Source organism: Chlamydotis macqueenii, chromosome 2 (genome assembly GCF_036417535.1).
Source record: "Chlamydotis macqueenii isolate bChlMac1 chromosome 2, bChlMac1.mat, whole genome shotgun sequence".
Taxonomy (NCBI): domain Eukaryota; kingdom Metazoa; phylum Chordata; class Aves; order Otidiformes; family Otididae; genus Chlamydotis; species Chlamydotis macqueenii.
In genome coordinates, this window is record NC_141557.1 from 63,571,969 (window position 1) to 63,594,167 (window position 22,199).

Below are 22,199 nucleotides of genomic sequence, written 5' to 3' on the forward strand. Positions count from 1 at the left end.
GATTCTGCACTGTGTAAGGAGTTTCTAGGACTTCCAGGCTGGCCCTGCAGCCTCTCAGACAGAAGTGAGCTGATCTATTTTCATTTCACCTGGATGAACAGGCACAAGTGATACTTATGGTCTGATCCCGTATTCTCCTTGCTGCTCCTGTTTGCCTGAAGAAAGAATCATACAGCTTCTTTCAGCATTAGGTACATCACAAGGCGTTGGTGGAGCCTGAATGCAAAAGAAATCTAACAATACAGTCTTTCCTCCTTTCCTGTGCAGAATGATGACTGGAACCAATGGAAAATGAACTGCAGGTGGCTCAAAATCACTGACACTTTATTGCCTGGTGATTTCTCATTGGAGCACCTCAGTCTCCTTTCATTTGCACACATTTCCTCTTTTCCAGTGAAAGGGGCACTTGGAAGCAAATAACTTTTCTATAAATTGGGCCATATGTCTAGTCCTCAAGGGGCCTGCAGTTTCAGCCCTCATCTAGAAATTTCAGAATAAATCAGAATAGGACAAAGTCTACACGAGAAGTACTTTACTGTGTATGTGAGAGCTTTTCCCTACGTATGGGCTGACTACTTGAATTTGAAATTCTTTACTCATCTAGAAATTCTCTGATCCAGTATGTGACAGGAGAAATGTCTCTCCTATCCCAGTCTTGAAAGACTTTCTTACTAGATCTTTTCCTGGAAAGCAGGATCCAGCAGAGTGTCACAAGCCATCGTTTTTCAGTCTAGCCAAGAGTTGCCCTGTTCATTAACTTGGCTTTCAGTAGATATTGTTCTAAGTGAATATGAAGCCCTCCTGTGATAGCAAAAAGTTCAGATGTAATAATATACATTGCAATATATTTTCAGCCACCAGAGCCATTTCCTCCTCTTTTGTTTCCTTTTATGACCCTGATGTCATTTGGAATAAACTTTAATTGGGTCATTTTGTCATCCGCTGAGCAGCCTCCATTAACAAACCTTTCCAGCAGTAAGTGCTGGTAGCGGGATCTCTGTCACAGGCAGTTGCCACTTAGTGAAGTTTCACAAACATATCTTCATTATTTATGCATGCTGTGCTTTATTACCGACACCAGGTGTGAGCCAGGAACACTTCACTACACACAAGCAGCTAAAGAGGTCAGATGTCAATGTTAAAGTAATAACGATAAAAAACGGAACAAGAGAGGTGTGTTCTCACGTCACTGTCAGTCGTCTGGTGCCTTGCAAGGCGCTGCAGTCATACTTGTGTTTTATAGTAATGTTTTAAGTGACTGATTCATCATGGTGTTACTGGGAGAACACAAACCTCCCCAGTTTCCGATGAACACAAAGGCAACATTTTGATCTTAAGACTCGCCACGTTTTGATGCGAATATGTACGGAAGCAGGTATATTATGCACAAAAAAAGTATGTGTATTGTCCGGTGGCTAAGCAAGGACATACTCTTAAACTTGATTTTACTCCATTTCTGGTGTGAATGTACCCATAGCAGTGGAATTATTTCTGGTTTATATTACTGTGAGGGTAATTAGCGTCAGGTTCTCTGTATATGTGTGCACATATATACATAATGATGAAAAAATGTGACGAAAAAGTATGCAAGCTGTAGAAAATACTACATACAGAATGACTTCATCAATCTGGATTGATTCCACTGAAATAAAAGAAATTATAACAGATTTAGATAAATGTATATAAATTAATCATGACCTTGGGTTCCACAGGTGTCTTTCTGGTTTTGTTAAAGATGATGGGAAAAATGTAAATATATTCCCACAGATTTTGACAGAGGCAAGATCCAGCCTGAGAACTGAAAACGTAGCCTAGGTAATATGTTAGAAATGCACACAGGAGTTTTGAATTAGCTGTTAATGTTTCTTCTGTGTTATCATATTGTAGTTGTAATATATGAAAGAATTACAAAATTTAATTAGGGAATGGTTCTTAGGTCATACCAAAATTGGCACACTAAACACACAATAAATGTCTACTTTACTTTTAATTAAACAGCTTCCCCTTAAAGGTTTTTAATCACTAGTTTAGATAAGTGGGATTTGTAATGATTGTTAAGGAACTGTGGAGAGTGACTGAAAACATGCACCTGCATGCAGTTAGAAGTGGGTATTATGGAAAATGTTATTGAGACTGTAGGAAAGCTTTCCTTTATGTTTAATGTGTTGCTAGAATAATGAGTAATGTCATAATTCTTACTAAAACTTGAAAATCCTTTCACAGTAGCCTGTTAAAAGCCTTCTTGATGTTAAGCTTTAAAAAATCCTTTATCATGAATGCAGTCCGTACTTAGGAAGGTGTGCTTACCAAACAGGAGGAGTGCAATGTAAAATATTCGAGCTCCACCAAGTGAAAATGAAGCTAATATTAAAGAAATAGAAGATGAAAAAAAAAATGAACTTGAAAATTATACCTGAAACTTTCAAACTTCACACTTATCCTATGTTTTTTTTTTAAGGCCTGGTTATACATATAATCACATATTCTTCTTTTAGTCTCTGGGTTACTGCTGAAGTAGCTTAATTACAAGTGTTAGATCAGATATTTATCTGGTAGTGCTGACTTTTTTTTTGGCCACACATTTTATTTAGAGAGTGGTGATATTTAAAAATCTTACGAGATTCCAATGTCAAGAAAGCTTCAAGCATCTTGACTCATGCCTGTCTCTCTTGCACCACACCTCTTCTCATCCAGGCAGTATTTTGTATAATGTTTTTTTTTCTATGGATGTCTATCCTGCCACTTAAAGCAATATGAAATAATGTGGAAAGACCCTCTGACAGGAAATTAGGAATGACATGGTTAAGATAAAGGTGTGCAGCCACTGAAACAGTGTCTGATGAAGATTTAGAGTGATAGCAGAGCCGCGTGAATTGTTTATCCATTCTGCCACACTATTGCTGCAAGCCAAGAGAGGTGTAATAATTTATTTGGAAACCCACAGTTTAGTACAGTGAGAAAAAGTAATCTACCACTTCTCTGACAGGCCAGGCAGATAGATATGAAAAAGAAAAACAGATCTATTTCTTGAGATGTAGGCAACAATTATGAATGAATAGACAGCCACGTTAATATATGAGTTGCCATCTCTCAGCTGCTTCAGCAGATGGCCTACTTTGTGCACTCTGCTCCAAGTTACTCCTTTGGAGATTCGATATTTCTGAATATAATGCATCACGAGACTTTTTACAGATTAGTACATGTATATTAACTAATTTCTTGATTACGGCAAGCCTGTTCTTCCAACGAGGACAGTTGCTTTCACTGTAAAATATGTTCGGAGATCAAGGCTATTTAGCCACCCCAATAACAGGACATTATTTTGACTACCAGCATCCAGCCCAGAATTTCTCATTCCTCTGCTCTCTCTTTTCTCCTCCTCAGTTCCTGTATTTTCCATCAAGTGGTCCAGCAGCTTTCAAGTACCTGCCTTCACATCCTGGCTGCTGGTGCCATCCTGCAGCTGTCCAAGGGAGGCTGCCGAACATGCTGCCGCTGCTTCAGCACTCTGCTGGCTGGATCTTTCTCGTGTCCATTAAAAATGAGAAGTGGGCTGAAATACCAATTAGATAATGTCGACATTTGGCAAACAGAGCTGTCTGCCAGTTTGCAGGCCGTCTGGGCAGTGTCACAATGAATCCATCAAGAGGCACAGAGTCTCCCCATGGGATTCAAAATCCAGCTGCCACTCAAAGCTACAGTATCTGGGATTTGGGTGTCAAGGTAGGTGAGGGAGGGGGTTGATTTCCCTAGTGGGTGAAATGCCTTTCCTAGATTTCTGTGGCATCCAATTGACATCCACCAGCATAGGACCTGAAGTTACTGAGTAAAGAAAAAGGTACAATGCATCTCCATGTGAAGCTTCCTAGAAATGCTCCTACAAGATGCTAACACAAACATTTGTAAAACAATAATGATTGTTTTTGAAAAACTGCAGCATATCCCAAATTACAAGGCTTTGTAATTAGTTCACATGAGGTGTAAAAACTGTTGCGCCAAGATAGAAAAGAATAGAGTGAAGGGCCCTCCTGGAAAGGACACGTGCATCAATGCTCACCTCTTCTCCCGATTACAGAAAATCTAACTACCAAAGTACCGAAGCACATACTGACAAGTACGTTACTTACAATGCAAATCTGTATGATTTCAAATAAATGTTATTTTCAAACAAAATATCAACTGACTTTTGCTATTTTTGCTTTCTGTTCTCATTAAAGTGTTTATACAAATTTGCAAAACTGTTGAGTAGATTCCTCAGAGGAGGGGGAGGGAAAGGTAATATTTAGCAAGTGCTTGGAGTTGTTGCTGCAAGTCTTGAATAATTCTGTTCCTCTGTCTCAGAAAAGGAAAGGACTAAAACCATACTGATAAGTCTTAATCTTATTAGAGATCCATGTCTCAGTTGATCTTGTAACACTACAGGCTGACTGCCATGAGTGACACTAGCTTGGGGATTAGGGCATCAGAGGACCCAAGTGAGAAGGGACATCCAGAATATAAGAAAGTAGATATTGTCCAGGGAAAACCTAGAATATTCAAATGTGATGGAGCATTTATCAGTCATCTTGTGCAATCAGCCAAAGCCTGCTTGAAGATGACTCCATGTCCTGGTACTCTTGACAGCTGGGAGATGCACTGATGTCTTCTGCAAACACAGAAGTGTGTTGTGGCTGACTTTTCATAATATTGCAGCTTGTGAACTTAAATCCATTGAAGTTTTTCACTCACTTAGACTTCAGATAATTTTTCACATTGAGTTTACACAGAAGCCAGTGCGGTAAAAAGAAGGAAGTGCACTGAGCATGTTGATGCAAAGCATCATTGTTTAATCAAGCTCACATAGCAAGTCTCTGTCTTTAAAACCACATAGGTAAGATTGCCATTTCAGACAGGTGGGTGTTTTGGCACCATTCTCCTGGCAGGAAAGATGTGGCAGGTCGAAAGAGAAAACTAGTATTTGTTAAACGTGAAAAAACCTATGAATGTTAAACACACAGCGCTTTAACATAGGTGTCAACATAGTAATTAAACCCATAAGGTAAGCTGGAAAAATATTTTTTTTTCTCTTTTGAAATTCAGCATGTATTGAGGACTAAGATTTTCATTTCCCTCAGCAGGTTGTGTAAACAAGGAGAGATTGTGCTAGCAGACTCCTGAGGTATCAAGGGCCTGTTCTGCACACAAAGCTACAGAGTCAGTGGCAGAGCTCCAGCTAATACTTAAGATAAGACAGAGTGGTCTCTGGGCCTGTGGTGGGAAAGTGCCCTTGGGACAATCAAGCCTGATGAGCTACATGAGTTAATGTAAAATGGAGTTTTGAAAATGCAGACTTAGAAAAACAAAGCAACCACTTTTTCTTTCCCAAAGTCTACCAGACAGTAATCTGAAAGTCTTTACATCTTAATGTCATAGCATGCAAGGAAAGTGTTTTCTTGTGATGAAGAAAAGCAGAAATCTGTTCCTTGCAGTGCGATGCTGGAGAGCAGTACTTGGAAGAAGGAAGAATCAGAAGAGATGAAGCTTCAAAATAATTTGAGGAGGCAGCCTTCCTGGAGGGAGGTGGGAGAAGAGGAAGAGTAATCTTGAGCCTGTTGAAGCAAGCTAGCTGGCATGGTGTGGTGTGGGAAGGGGGAAGGTCAGCATGGAGAGCTTGGGGTGATAACTAGAGAACTGCACTGAGAGGCACAAATTAGACAAGTTTTGTTGGCCTTAAACGGCTTGCTCTGCAGCACATTCACTTTTCAGAAGACTTGTAGCCATGTTGTTGGTGCAGGCTCTACTTTCCACAGCTTCTTGCTAGAAATGCACTGGAAAATTGCATGATCCTAGAAGGATCTGTGCCTTAGCAAGCTGTAGAGGAGTCACTCATCCTTGTCATGCTACTGCCTAACCCCCAGATGCTCATCCCTGCCTAACCCTGTCCCATAACATGAGGTTATGGGACTCTTCAGTGTCTAACTCCCACATCAGACATTCTGCAGAAAGCACCCAGAATAAAAGAGGAGCATTGCAATGACTTGCTTCTCCATTTATTCAGTAACGTTGCCGCATCTTCTTTCCCACACAGGAATTTCCTGGCTACCTCTTAAGATTTCTCCATGCTATTGTAAAGAAAATAACCACTTGTACTTATGTAACGCAAAATTTAATACAAAAGCAAGTTCTCCTGAGTCCATCCTACATGCAGGATTTCCACCCCCATCTTTCGTGTGACATTTGTGTGCCACATAGGGGAACATTTTTGGATGATAAGCTTAGCTATTGCAGAGGCCTGTTAAACAGTATGGAAATCCCTAGACCTTTGTAAATGTAAACAATAACTGCAAATTCCTGCCTGGAGGGTTTTTTTCACCCAGCTAGTTATCTCCATATTTTTAGCATCTCTGTCATAGACCTGGGATGTGAAGAAAGATTGCCACATTGTTTGTTCCTGCATTAATCACATCTGAAATAATCTGAAAATGAGTTTTATTTTCCTAATAATTTCATGATAACGTGATAACTTTTTTATACTTATGTGTAAAATCTGGAGTAATTGCCGAAGTGGATAAAGTTACTCCCATGTGTAACTGCTTGTTGGACCAGATCCCCAGTTCAGACTTCCTTAAGGTAAAAAGCTACAGTCTTCTGTAATGCAGCAATGCATCTGTCTTCCAAGCTTATCTTCCAAGAAGCTATTTAGCCAGCGATTAGTCCATAGTGAAGTGTTATTATTTGGGGAGGGGTGAGGGGAGAAATGTAAACAGCAGTTTACTTTTTTGGTGTCAGTGTTTGATCCTATACTTAGTGCTTTACCTTATGCCCAATGGATGAAAACAGGCAAATAAACCCAACAGTTCCCCACCAGATTTGCTAATTAGGCTTTAATTTCCTGCATGCCATCTAGACTGTTTGCTTCTAGACTTGGTTTATTGCTCTGAACTCTGCAATTCTTAGGCAAAAACAAGTCCAGTTTAGGGAAGCATTTTTCTAATAGATACTCAGTCTTACAAGAGATACTTTAAAAAATATAATAATATTTTTAAAATAACATTTATGTCTACATATGTACCACAGTTAAATCTAACATTTGACACTGAACTAATGGAAAGATATCTGAGTGCATGGGAGTGGGCAGAATCTATCATTTTTATATTTAATTTGCACTTTTGATGGCACTTTCTCTATGATTAGTGGCACTATAACCTCTGACTATTCAGGTAAAAAAATGTCCTTGTTACGTGCTCAGGATTAAATACTAAACATATTGGAGAGGGGAAATTAATTCCTCAGAAATGGGGCAAGTGTGATTGTAGAAACTTTCTCAGGAGATTCATATTGAGACATAAAATCTGAAAAAAATTTTAACTGTATAACTGTATTTCAAAATTTGTGGGATAGTAGATTTAAGCCTTCCATTTTACATTGCTTACACATATTTTTGTGGTGGTCTGTGAGTTCGTTGTGCTTCCTGGTTCTCACAATGCTGAAGGTTTATTATCAACCTCCAGTATTAGTTTTTCTTTATAAAATCCATCACCACAATTGACAGCAAACAAAGTGTGTATAAAACTGAATACCATGGTTAAGTATTTTCTGTAATGCTTTAAATCTTGTGTTTAAATGTTGTAAGCTTAATTGGTAAGCACATTTAAAATTATTACACTAGTGAACAGCACAAGCAATTATTACCTTCTATCCATCACTCAAATAGAGGGATTAATCTATGTTAGGAAAATATGGTTTTTTTCAGCAATTAGCAATAGTATCAGATGGGTATTTTCCATTACTTTGTAAAGAGAAATCTTTACTTGTATTAGCAGAGAATTGTGATTATAGAAGACAGGCATGATTATGTCACTGTTATTACTGAATGAATAGAAGCCCTTCTACAATATTTGGTTTTTAGTCATAATGGTGCAACCACCCTGTACTTGGTAATATCAGTATTTATGACTGTAACACAGATACAAAGAAATCTGTCGAACGGGTAAGTCCCTGGGAGCACAGACTCTGTCCTTCTCTGTGTTTTGCTGAGTTCAGTGCAATGAAAGCACTTAATAAATAACGGTTAATCCAAGATCGCTGCTGACCATTTCGGAGTTTTGATATTTGTATCCATTACTTATCTGTTTTTCTGTTTTCCTAATTAAAACTATCAGTTTGCAGAACAATTCTCAGAAAGGGATACTTTCTGTGCCTCCTTTGAAAAAAATTATCTTCCTTTAACTGGCCATTTCAGTTGATAATTTTGCCTATAAGTCACAATACAGTGCTCTCAGTAACTCCTTTACCACTGCCAAATGAAAAGCAAAACAAAATACACATTACAATAGCTATCTGTATACTTTGATGGCTTAATAAATCCTCACTAGGCATCTGAGCCTGGAGAAAATAAAAGAAAACAGAAAGAATAAGGTTTGCACTTGATAAGTAGTAGTTTTAATAACCTGATTTATTGCAAATGAAATAATACATAGATATTCTTTCTACTGCTTGTTCATACAGAATACTATTATTCTGGATGTTAATTGAAATATTGTGGTTTTTTTTTTTTCTCTTGCTATAATAACAGAGGAAAAAAAATCAGCTAAAAAGAGCACACAGCTGTATTAATTCCTCAGCTGAAAATAATAAAAATGGATACATAAAGCAGTATATACATCCATACACCCCCATCCATTTGTATCCACACATACATACAGAAAATAAGTATTTCCCTAGTAATAGCAGATACAGAGTCCACAGTATCTACAGCTACATATAATTTTTCTTTATTTTCTATATTTAGGATGTCTTTATGTAGAAAGGAATAGTAATAGACAAAAGCAATAAATTCTGGTGTTATTAATGCTAGAATTTGCATTTCTGCCTGAGCAGTTAGGAAAAGCAAATGTTATTGATGTGTTAAAAAGGAAATACTTGTTAATAACTAGATAATTTTAAGATGTTGGGTTCATACCATCTGTTAATCTTAGTTGTGATTAAAGAGGTAATCCTAATGCCCATTATTCCTAATGACAAGACCAAGCAGGCTTAAAGCATTAGCCGTCGGAGGCCAAAGAGAAGAAGCAATGAAGGATATCAGCAATCTTAGCCACAATTGAGGAATTGGCCCGTCCTCTACACAACAAAAGTGATACAAAAGAATTACACCCTCACTAAAGTCTATTTCCTCGTATAATCACACAAAATGATTTTTCTTAAATATGATAATAAATCACAGTAAAAAATCAATGTGGCAGGGCCCAACTGCTATGGCCTGATAACGCATCAATCAATATTTAGTATTTAGATTTTAATTAATACATAGCAAAGCAGAGGCCTTTTAAGAGAGAAATATTATCATAGATAAAAAATCCTGCACTGTTAGCATACAAAAGTTGTTGCTCATATCTGTCATTGATCAATCTGCTGGAGTTGTGATTAAAACCCCTTGAAAATAGCAGACAAGAGCATAAAACAGACTGAGCCAAAGCGAAGATGTCGTAGGCATCTCAGTCTGTAAAGCCACTAACATGAGGTGCTGGGAGAACCCAAAGCAGAGTATTGTGTGTCTCAGCTAAGCACAAAATTCATCCCTCCAAGATTGCTAAGCAATAGTCTAACAAATGTGTGCCATTTACAGTGCTCGAGCTGCAGAAAAAGAAATATGCATTACTGGGCTGAGGACAGAACTTGCACCTCCTGACAGTGAACTCTCCTGCCCTGTGCCCCAGACTCACCCCAGGTCACAGCTGCTTATGGGGCTTAAAGAAATTACATGATCACAAATTATTTTAACATTGGCTCTTAATTTTTTTTTTTTTTTTCTGACCAAAGATGATGTCCAGGGATTTATTCTAGCCTGTTCACTGTCTGATTACACTGAAGACAGATGAACTGGATTAGAAAACATAAAGCAAGAAACATTTTCACAGTCCACCTCTCCTTGATCATTCTGGAAAACACTCTGAACTAAGTCCGCATATTTGGTTACAGTGGGGAGGATCTAATTTCCACAATTCTTAAAAAGACAAAAAAAAAAGAACATGAAAAGATTGATGCTTATTCTGAACACAGTTCAGCTCCTATTGAAGCCGCTAGCAAATTTCTCCAGAGTTCGGTGGCTGTAGCACCAGGCTGATGATCCAGTCTTTATATATTGGTTTTATTTTCCTTAGGACATATTCCAAGGCAGTGTAATTGAAATGGTAACAATGGGAGGCTTTAACATCAGCTGACATTTTCCAAACAAGAGCCTGCATTTGGCCTGAGTTTACTTTTCTTGTATATAATTTATGAACAACAGAATCACTAAAAAAAACACCAAAACTTCAGAATAAGGATGTAAAGAACACTGAAGAAGCCATTTGACCCTACAACTCAGTTTACCTTACAGCTTTTAGAGACATGAACTACAGTGAATTTCCAAACTGAATTCTTCAGAGAAAAAAAAAGAAAAAATATTACTTGTTTTTTAACCCATGACCTTGTCAATTCATGTATGTGAAATAGTTCAGAAAAATAACAGAAAATAATTTATAATACTTTAGCTGGTTACTCAACAGAATTTGTATAAATTATGCGATGATGGTACATAGGTCAAATTCATATATGGTGCAGGTAAAGCGATTTCTTGATTCAGCAGTATATTAAAGGAAGGTTATTCTTTGGGTGTAAATTGACTATCAGTCAGAGCATAGCTACATCCAGCTGTGTCAAGGCAGTGCAACCTGTCTCAGCAAAGCCTTCAGTGACTGTAAAATGAATATCACTTATTCAGATGGTGGGATGTGGAGCATAGCTGGAAAAGCAAATGTCATGTGGACAGTTTGCTCCCCTTGGCTGCTGGCAAATAAATTCTGCTTGTTCTGTGTACTTAGTATTTGGTGCAAGTTATGCAAGCTCGTGCCTGGTAGGCGAGATGTAATAAAAGCATGTGAGGGAGCAATGTCATCACAAGCACTTGACCTTCCCCTCTGGCAATATGGAGACTGTATATTTTGTTGCAAGCATTGCAATTGTCTTTATGTTGGTGTCTGCTATTCTGGGTTTTCTTCCTGCTGTATTCAAGCATTAAAGCTCTTAAAAAGACCATATGTCCCAACCTGCTCTGTCCTCCTGGATGAGGGTGCATTCATCCCTTAATTTGGATATTTGGGTTTCCACAGCTTCTCACCATAATCAGGTCTTTGTTCTCCTATCCTGTTTATTCCTGCAATCTGCCACTGAAAGAGCTTCTCCTACCTCCTGTAACCTCAAAGCTTCGGAAATATGTGGAAAAAGAAATAATAGATCAGAAAAAAAACCAGTGTTGATGACCTCAGTATGAGGTGTTTCTTAAAGAGAGTGTAGAAGTATCTGGAGGTCGATAAGGATTATAAATCCAATATAATACTCCAATCCTTCAATCACAAATTGGCATAACCTGGACCAAATCTTTGGGTCTGTGAAAACGATGATGTTTATATGAAAGTAGGACAGAAGGGGCAAAGGCTACCCACGTGAAAGTTGCTCTTCCTAGTATTTTAAGTGGCTGTATAGACTGCTAAACATTTCTATATTAAGTTTACTCCTACATACAGAATGAGAACACAAGCCACACAGTGTACACCCTCAGGAGGGCTGGACTTCACTTATGAAAGGAATTACAACTTCAAGTTTATAATTTGTGATGTTTTTGTTAGGAAAACAGAGGAGGAAAACAATTTATACACATACCATCTTCTGATGATTTCTTTTCCACACATAGAGAAAACCACCTCACCTATGCTCTGCTGTCAGTGCCAGGCCAGCTTCTGAATTGGCATTGCTACAAGCTGTGAAAAAATTCTGTATTGCGTCGTGTTTCAAAACCCCCTCAAATAAAGCTAGTAAAGGATGTCCTGTCCTTTGAAGCGAGACGGGCTTCCCCTAGATGAAGTTCAAAATTAAGCTATGGTTCCCACGTGCAGCTGCAAGGCCATGCAGGGACCACTCCTCTGAAATTCCAGGATTAACAGAACTTCTCCCTCGTTCTTTTCCTTCTAGCATTATCCTCATTATTTACTGACTGACTCTTCCCCACCAGTCTCAGGCTTCACTTCCTCTAGCCCAGACATCTTATAATACACTGGAAGAAGATGAAGGAATTAGTTAATTCCCCAGAGCTGGCCCAGCCCCACCAACCTGCAAATTCCTATATACAAGCTGGCAACTATGATCTTTCCTCTAAGCCAGCGAGAGGATTAACTCCTTCCCTACTTTAGTTCGCAGCTCATTCACAAGCTGTTCACTTTGTACATCCAGTATTTGATATCTGAAGTGCTTTGATTGGACACAATGGGTCACGTTGGCATGGTTTTCATTCCCTACTTAGTTCAACTAATTAAATCCTAAGCAAAAATAACCACAGATACATTTTTGCTGATTGTGTTGCAAAGGAAGTGACCATTCCCAGGAAATGCTGTTTTTGTGAATGTTTCAATAAACCTATTTGCTAGGCATAACACAGAGAGGACATGAATGCAGACGTGGGATACTTATGTAAAAGGAGATTTGGACTTCTGGGAGGGTCATTTTTCTCATGTTCTAATAAATACTGTTGATGTGAGCAAGCACCAAACCAAATTACAGCTGCAGATGAATGTAAAATTAATAGGAACTACAAATGCAAAGCTATAGATGTAATATTTTCTTACTTTTAAAAAGCTTGAATATTTAGGCTTTCCTGGTTTTCTACGATATAAGCTGGTATTTAAATACCAACAGCTGCACTCCAGTCTCATAAAGAAAATCCTGCATGGGGCCTCAAGGTTAATTATCAGTGCTGCCTCTTTATGAACTAAGGCTCCTTGACCATTGTCTTTCAGACCTTTCTGCTCTTTCTAGTCTACAAAAACCTTTCTAATTTGGCCATCACAGTGACACTAGAGTGCCAGTCAGTCTTATGACTACAACTGCCTACACCAGACCTCTCTAAATAGCTGCATGTGGACCAAGTCCAGCTCCTGAAGCACCATTTGCAAGTGCACCAGCAGCATGGGCCCACACTGCCCGCAGGACATGGAGGAGGAAGCACGGGTAGGAAGTTTGTCTGCTAAAGGACACAGTGCCTGGACAAGGCCCAAGCACCTTTGCAGCTGTTGGTCTATGGCATGGGGTATGAGCTCCAAAAGGCATAGCCCTGCTAGGGTGTGCAGGGGCTGGGTTGTCCCACAGCTTCAGCTGACAGTTACAGTGATGGTCTCTCCATGGCTACTGTATGGAACAACATTACACGTGGAGGCTGGCCAGGCCTCCCTCTGCCAGCTTGAGTGCAGAAAGGGGAGAGGGTCACAGTGTCCCTGGGTCCCCACTGAATGGCTGATGTTTGCGTCGATGGAGGTGCTCTGCTGGGATTAGTCTTCTGCCCCCATGGCTGGAGCAGGCCTCTATGCAGGACAGCTCTCATATGAAATGAAGCTGGGGCTTCGAGCATTGCAATGTTTCTTTCTTGCTGCCCTTCCCAGCTAACCAGAGAAACCCAGTGCTTCCTGATTTTATGTTTTTTTTCCACCTTCTGAAACAGGGGAAGAGTTCTGTTCTAAGTTTGCCTGTATTAGAGTATTTATCTTTTCTTCTTCAGGAGATATCCTTTAAAGCTCTACTGTAGGTTCCTGCAGTTCTCCTTTTAGAGAAAAGCAGTGTTTACTGTGACTTTATCACTGTATGATTTCTCACTCTTTCTGAAGAAATCCCTCTATGAAAACAGGTTTTTGAAGATGCTGGTATGCAAATACCACTGCTGCAATCATTTTGAAAGAAAAAAAGAAAAGGAAAGTTGAGTCATGTTCACTAAAAGCACAACTTTACACAACAAGGTAACAATTTTCAAAGGAAGAGTTTCATATTGTTAAAGTAATTAATTTTGACCCTGATGAAACACTAGAAACAGCTGTTGCCTGATGAAATACTAGAAACAGCTCTTTCCAATAATGACAGTCATAATCCTTTTTGTTGGCTGTAGAGAACCTCTAACACAAGTCAGAAAAATTGGAACAATTCAAACACTTTTTAAAGGCCTCTTTCGGCAACTTTGCAAGAAAAAGAGCATATTTTCAGATTTTTTCTCCCAGAAGTTTAAAATTTGTTGAATTTTTTCAAAAACTAAAATTAATTTGGGTTGTTTTAACCCAGGGCTTTATATGAAGTATTTAAAATTGCCTGCAATCTTCTTTTAGCCTGGGAAATTTAACATTTCCCTTTCCCAGATATTGACAAGTTTTCAAACTCGTTAGAAGTTGTCTTGGAATAAACATATTGATGCCCCCAAACAAGTGGACAGATGTCCATTTATTCCAATGGAGCACCATATTATCATGTTAGCACTGAATTTGGCCTGTTTAGAATGGGTCTAGCTTAAAGAGGAGGTGGACTTCTTGGGTGCAGTGATGGCGTCTCAAGTGGTGAGCTCATTCAGTCTGGTGGGGTATGGACTGAGTGAGGCTGGCCAGGGCTTTAAGAGGAGATTGTCACGATAAAGGAACAGGATATTGCTGGAATGGTTGTTATCTATGACGTAGGCGTCGCTTTCCCTCCTATGTAAAGACATACTGAGTGTTAGATTTGCCACTTCTTGGTTAGACATAAACCAGAGGTCTGTCTGACTGCTTGTGGCCATTGGAGAGCCCAAGCGCTTGTCACTTTTCTTGCATTTTTTTTTCAGATAATGTGTATCATTTCACCTTTTCCCTAAGCTTTATTGCTAATATTCTTCTTTGCTTTCCCTTTAGCTGGATTGCAGCTCATTGTTTCTCAACATTTGTCTCAAAAAGGTGGAAACAACTACTTTCCCGCTTAAATACCTCTCCCGCTATTTCCGACACCTGTACAGGCAGCGAGAGAAACGTACTGTACAGAAAGACAAGAGAGAAATGGTGCTGGTGGGGGTGGGCAGCAAAAAGGGGGGATGGGGAAAGCAGACAGGAAGGAAAATTCCAGCTATGACAGTGAAAAGAGTGAGAGAAACACAAGAAGCTTCAAAAGCAGTGGGGACACTGCCTTTTTCTGCAAGTCTCACTAGCCGGTTATCGTGCAGCAACATATAATCATGACAACTTGTCAGACATACAAACAAAATATTTGATTCTAAACAAAGATGAATGATCTCTTTAGTGTTGGGCTTTGTAAAATCAACATGTTACATTAAAAAGCCCAAAGGCTGAGTCTATCTTGACAGCACCCCTGTACCTTCTGCTGTGCTTGGAGAGCTGCTTTGACTACAGATGCTCAGTAGATATTCTTGTGATATTTACTACCAAAAGCTTGTGACTGAAAGCTTTGTGAACTGCCACGTTCTGAATTTAGGAATAACACTGAATTTTTTTCATCTATTTTTACAAGGTTATGTTGGCCCTGCATGAGTTTTTGCAACTATCTAATTGAAAAACATTGCACTTCCTTTTGTGGAAGCAGGATTTACCATTGTACAGCAAGATAACTTATGGTTGGAGAGGTACATCTTACCATACCTGAGAAGGTCCACATGGATTTGACTAAATTAAATACTTAATATAAATTATATTTCTCCATGCTCACTGCTGTCCTTGTTATATTCTGGCCTCAATTCTTTGAAGATACCATTTGTAACAGCTTTCTTTTCAATAGCAAATAAAACAAATAAATATTCCACAATTTTAAGTCTATTTTCCTGCTGTATCATTCTCATTATCTGGTGTTTGATACGGGAAAATAAAGTTATGGTAATAACAAGAAAGAAGCTCCTATGCCCATACACAACTGTAGAGATAAATATACAAAGAAGAGGAACATATATTCACACTATGATACATGCTTACATGCTAATTTAATACACAATGGCTTTTTATTCTAGCAATATCATTTGTGCTGCCATAGTTAGAAGTCTGTGCCAGCATTTTCATTACAAATCCACTGTTCACAGGGATTTACAACTTCACTCTAAACATTGCTCTGGAATGAAACTTGGCAAATGGGTCTCAGCCCAGGAGCAATTTTTTTACCCATCCATTTGACTGTTAAGTTATAGTGGCATAAAAATATAGTTGTACTGCTTGAATAACTTAAAATGGCTTTGAATTAAAAAAAATGAAATAAGTTTATGGCATGGTGTAATTACTTGTGGTATTCAGAAGAAACAACACAACAGATGAAAGCAAAAATAGCTAAGATATTGTAGGAGAGAAACAGGATATTCTAACAGTGCATTTTCTCTGTGATTGTTAATAAAAATCAGATTATATGCACAATTAATTGCAGTCCTGCATCAGTGCCTTCACTAGACAGTGCCTTACATTATGGGGAAAGGTGCTAAAAGTGCATGGGATCTCTTAAAGATACTACTCTGCATGGATAAGCACAGCAGAGGTGCCTCTGACACTATCTGACACTCTGCAATAGCTCCCACCAAGTTTCAACCAGCTAGAAAGCTAGTTGGTAGAGAGCCTATAGGGAGTGAATTACATTTGGAAATGTTTTTTTTTTTTTTGTTGTTTGCTATAGAGTGCAGGCTCCCCCAGATTAGTGCTTTGTGCACCAAAGTGAGGTGCACTGTTTCCATGCTTCACCTACAAGTGAGGAACATCACAGTGAAGATGCTTTTGGCTTCTAGGTCAGATAAAGTGTTGGTTTCCAGCTGTCTATGAGTGGCTGAAGAGGAGCTATGCTGTATGCGGGAGACATGGAGTGAGGGGAAAGGGAACTTCGCAGAAGTGAACCAAATGGGAAGTGAAATGCAAAGATAAACTGTGGAGAAAAATTAACCTGGAAAGAAAGAAAGGAAGAGAAACAGGTTAGTGAGACACTGCGACTGCTGGAAGAAAAATGTTGAGTTTCTTCAGGTCAAGCTCTGCAGCCCTTGCTCTGGCAGAGCTCTCAAGGGTTTTGTGGGCTTTAGACCAAGCAGGAGGAACACTCATGAAGCCCCAGTTTAAGTCTCAGTGGCCCTCTGCTTGCATTGTGCTCCTTTTCCCACTTACCTGGAAGTCCTGTTGATACTGGTGAGAAATGCATGAGCAACAAGGCACACAGAGAACATACCTTTTTGTGGAGAAAATAAATCAGAATAAAACTGAAAGACAATCCTACAGTCTTCCATATGAGGAAAGAATAAAAAGATTAGAACACTTCCACTGGAAAAAGAGGTGGCTGGTGTGGAGAAATGGGATGTGATAGTCCTGTATGGAATAATGAAAGGCAGAAAAAAAAATTAATAAGGGATAATTATCCACTGTTCCAGACAGAAAGGAGATAAGGGTAAAATCCTCTAAGTTACATCAATAGGCTTAAAACTAAACAAAGATATATGTTGTTTGGGCAAAAATATACTACACTGTGGACATTGCAGTTGTGCAGCAGAGAGTCGAGCACTTTATTGTGTAACTCAGTGAGATGGATGCAACCTCTGATGGAGAAAGTCCCCAGACTCCATGCTGGGGTAAGGTTTAAGAGGTTTTACTCATATATTTTTTTGCACTCTTACACTCTTTCCCCAAGTTCCTGCACTTGGCCCCTGTGCTTGATGTGGTCACATATAGTCTATAATATCCCAGACAAACATCAAGTGTGGCCCAGTACACTTGCACTTAAGTTCCTAAGAAATACTGCCCAAGTGCACAGCTGGAATTATTTTGTATTTGCGATGTCACATATTTTGAGGACTAGTGCCTGAATATGTGTGCACATAACCTCCTTTAGGTACCTAAATATTAATGAAAATTATATGCACAAACAGAGCTATCCATACAGATACAAGACATTATATGATTAAAATTGAACACTGAAAAATCAGAATCACATATGCAGCAGAGACGCTATGAAAGCTTCAGCATGGAGTCTAAGAATCTCAAGCCATGTGTTTTTGCTGTGTATTACTTGAGTAGACTGGACTATGTTATTTTAGTGTGTTCAGTGTGTAGACCTCAGCAAAAGTCACCCAAGAAGGTTCATGAGCTCAGCACTGTCAGGCGTTGCAGGAGGAGTGCAATGCAAGAAGGAAGAAAGGAATCAAAAGCTGCAGAATCAAGACCTTGTAGCTGCTCTGCAATCTTTCTTGCATCTGCCGTGTGCATGATGCTCATTAGTCTGAAATTGTGTACAAGCCTGGAAAGAGAAAAGTCAGTGTGCAATGGCAGCAGTGAACAGAGAGGGGAGAAAGAGGAAGAAAAAGGAAGGGCTTTCCTGTAGGGAAGGGCAATCTTAGCTGGTGGGTGGGAAAAAAAAAATTCTGGACACTTACTTCTCCTCCCCAGGTTGTTTTTCTGTGTGGCCCAGTGAGGATGTAGTTGGTATGATGGGAACTGCCTCAGACAGTGCTTTTTTCTTTTCTTTCTTTTTTTTTTAGACATTCATATTGCTGAAGACTTAGTTGGTTTTTGGACGCACTGGCAGGTTTCCTTCAGAAAGTTTTGTTTAGTGCCTTCAGAGGACTGAATCAGTACTATGGGTCTGGATAAAATCCAACAAGTAGGCGGTTTTCCATAGCACAGTCTAGCACTCGGCCTCTCCACCTCAGTGCCACGCACGAGCATTGAAATCCGAGGATCAGGCCTCTTGCATGAATTACTTACCTTATGTAGCTCATCAGGTGCAGGTCATTCTGAGCACAAGACTGAAACTGGCATAATCCACCAAGGTTAAATACCCAGAAAGGTGGACACAGAGAAAAATGCTAATCCAGGTGAAGGCATTTACTCTTTTGCCGTTAGCTTTCTTGAAGCTAGGATTCCTCTTGACTTAGTACCTGATCAGCCTTCTTGTACAGACACTCTCTGAAGTTTTTATATTATAGCATTTTGATTGTGAAATAATGTGAGGCCTCACTCCACCCTTTAGAGTTCTCCCCCTGAAATCAATGCACCCATGCACATTTGCCTTTGAGGGCAGAATTTAGCTTCTCATGTACTTGGTCTATGAATCCTGCTACTGCCAGAGCTCTCTGCTGCCTGCTTTGTCTCTCAGTTCTCTAATACATTTTTAGACATTGATTGGAAATTGTTAAGCCATGTCTAGACCTGAAAAAACAACATGAAAAGGTAACAAGCCTGATCTTCAAACAGTATTTTAAGTGTTGATTTACACTGGCTAAAATCTAGCCTGACAGGGAATGGCATACTGAAAATTAAATACAATGCAGTAATTTTGATCTTGGTTGTATAAATCTGACCATAATATAACATTTATTTCCCCAACATTTTGAGCATACAAATATGTGAGAAAATTAAAAATATACCCATCTAAAAGGTAAAATTTGTTATAAACACAGACTGATTTCTACTATCTCTTTCTCACACATATGCATACAGATAAATGCACACACATATACCGTATATGTACTCATTCTCTAGGCAATCAGAGTCACAGATAAAATAAAGCTTCTAGAGTGACAGACATTCTGCAGACAGGGTTGTTAGTTTATGTAGGCTATAGGCAGAGTCGACTGGAAAATTTTGATCACTTTAATTTACTATATCCAGCATGCCTGCTGTACTCGTCCAGCACTTTTATCAAGCCCTGTGAGGTGGTATTGATTTTTTTATTTTCTATGTAGGATAAGAAGACAGAGAGTTAGGAGCAAGAGTGAATGAAGAACTTTCCTCAGATTACTGCTATTCTCTAGCTTATTGCATCCTGTCGTTTGTAGTTTCAGATGATGTCCAGTATGTCAGGGTTGCTTGAAGCAATAAATAGGGTGAATAACAATGGAAAGGCTAGATGAGAAAGATTGAAAAAGGAGAAAGAGGCAGCAAAGAAAGTAAGAAAGTGAATGTGAAAAATAGGAAAAAGGGGTAAAAAAAAGCAAAGGTTGAGAAAAAGTGTCCTGGGTGTAGAGAGCTTGATAAGTGCATTCCTTTAAAGAAACTGTAACCAGCCATGACAGTTTTTCAACCATGAGCTACACATAAAACCTATGGAATTGTGAAGGAATAGAAGCAATAGCTTCTGGGCATTACTATTTTGCTACAAGAAAAAGCCAGAAAAACAGAGAAATATTTAAGGTAGATACTAATTACATTTTCATTTTGTGAATGACTCCCAAGTTATCGTGAGAGAATAAATCTATCTTTTGCACCCAGTTTAAGGTGTGGTCCTAAGAACAAGTAATACCATGTAGAGTTTGAATCTTCCATTGACCTTCCTCCCACCCGCAAACTACTGCTTTTCCAAGAGAGGACTGAAGTCTTTTGCTTGTTTTGTTGGGTACCCTCCCTGTAGCACCCTGACCTGTAGCACAGCAGGTAAAGGGGTTTGGGTCTGCTGGTAAAAGCTGCTGTATACCCCAGACAGCAGCACCTTTGCTGACCCATGCAGCAGGTCCCTGTTTGGGGTGTGAGAGGGGCTGGGCACACGCAGTTGTGGGGTTCAGGCTTTCGCTGTGGGCAGCTGCATGAATATGCCGGGCTGCCAAAGGGGCCATCTGGGCTGGGCAGATTTCATGACATAGAAACACAGATCCGAGAGGCAGATTTTGTCCTTCACGGGTGAAGGCTGTGTTTTTGTGTTTAGAAGCAAAATCTTACAGGAAATGTTAATTATGCTTTCTCTTGACTTTAGAGGGATAGTGACTTCCGAAGGGAGGTATGATTCTGTCCCACAAAATTGTTCTTGCAGCTTTCATCCTGAAGCTTCATGGCACAGGTGCAGTTGCTAAAAAGGGTACTTTCTGTAATGTCCTGCACACCCGAAATGCCTTTGTTATACCAGGGCAGTTACTTACTGCTGGTGGGTTATAGGGAAAATGGCCTTACAGAAATACAGCGAGTAACTCTGTAGCCTTGTTTATATGAGTAATGCTGACTCACAGAAGTAGACTCCCTGAAGTCACTTAAAAGGCTTTTGTTTTTCTATGTAATGACTATTACTGATTGAAGTATTGTCTGTTCATCTACCTTACATTGTTTACCAGTTTACATGGGGCCTTAAAAGCATCCAGAGAACTTAGTGGAAAATTTCCCTATTCCAGGGGAAGTACAAAGCCAGGAAAAGGTGAGCAGCCCAATATAATGCCTTTTCTGTATTCCCTTTAGGGAACGGGGAGGAGATATCAGGCCATCTTGGGGATGGAGATGCTCCACGGCCTCACTCTGCTCATTTCTTCACAAAGAGAAGACCTTATTCCTGCACAGTCCTAACTCAGGCTGAGGCGTGACCATGGTGATCCCAGCAGGTCTCTGAAGCCTCTCTTGTCCTTTCCTGTCAAGGACTGGAAATGAAATATCAGAGAAGGATATTTGAGGAGAAATAGACTATTAATAGACTTTTCATGATTCTTTCTGCTAAGTAGCACAAATTTATTTCATTACTTTAATAAAAGTAATTTGCTTTAGTCATATCCTAGTTGTAAATACAGAAGCTGTGTTCTTTATTTGGCTGTAACTTCAGAGCATCTGCACTGAACCTAGCAGAAACATCAGTGCAAAGCAAACACCAGTAAGGAACAGAATTGCATTTTTCTGTGGGCAGGTTATGCTCCAGAAATTTACTATTGCAAGAAATATCATTTCACCGATGGTATCACAGTTGAAGTGTAAGGATGTACCACTGTTGCCTTGACTCATGTTGATTATTACTTCTGTGCTAAAAATTACACCCACAAAGGACTATGATAGCTGAAAGGTAGACTGAATTTAGACTTAGTAGAAACAGGTTTTTTTCTTTCACTTTTTTTTTTTTTTAAAAAAAAAAAACAAACCAAAACCCACAAAACAGAAGCAAGAATTTATTCTTTCCTACTGGAAGAATTTCCAATGTACTGAAAGATTGTTTACAATTTAGCATCGTAAATATCATATCAGTGAGACGCGGGAAATTAAACTAATGGAATATGAGACATTTTCTTTTATGATTTTCATTTTCCAAACTGAGAACATCTCAGAGGTTAGAAAATACAGCCAAGTAAACTGTAGTTATAAAATTTAATAAATATCCTTGTTCCAGTAATACTTCTAATTCCCTGTGACCTAACATTGTAAATGTAACAACTGTCCTTTTAGCCTCTTTTTTTTCTAGTATTAAAACAGAAAAGATTAATTAATTTCCATTCAGATTTTGAATGGCTGCCTGATTCAGCATGTTTACCATCTTAAGCTTTTGTTATTTTTGATGTCTTGAGGGGTGGCTGTTGTTCAAAGATACAGGAATGGCTGCTGTGATGGGGCTCTGGGCTGTAGGAAACCGAATACTCAGAGCCATCTGAGCATCTTCCGGGGTGCAGAGGACCCTCAGCTTGCAGCAGGCAAGCC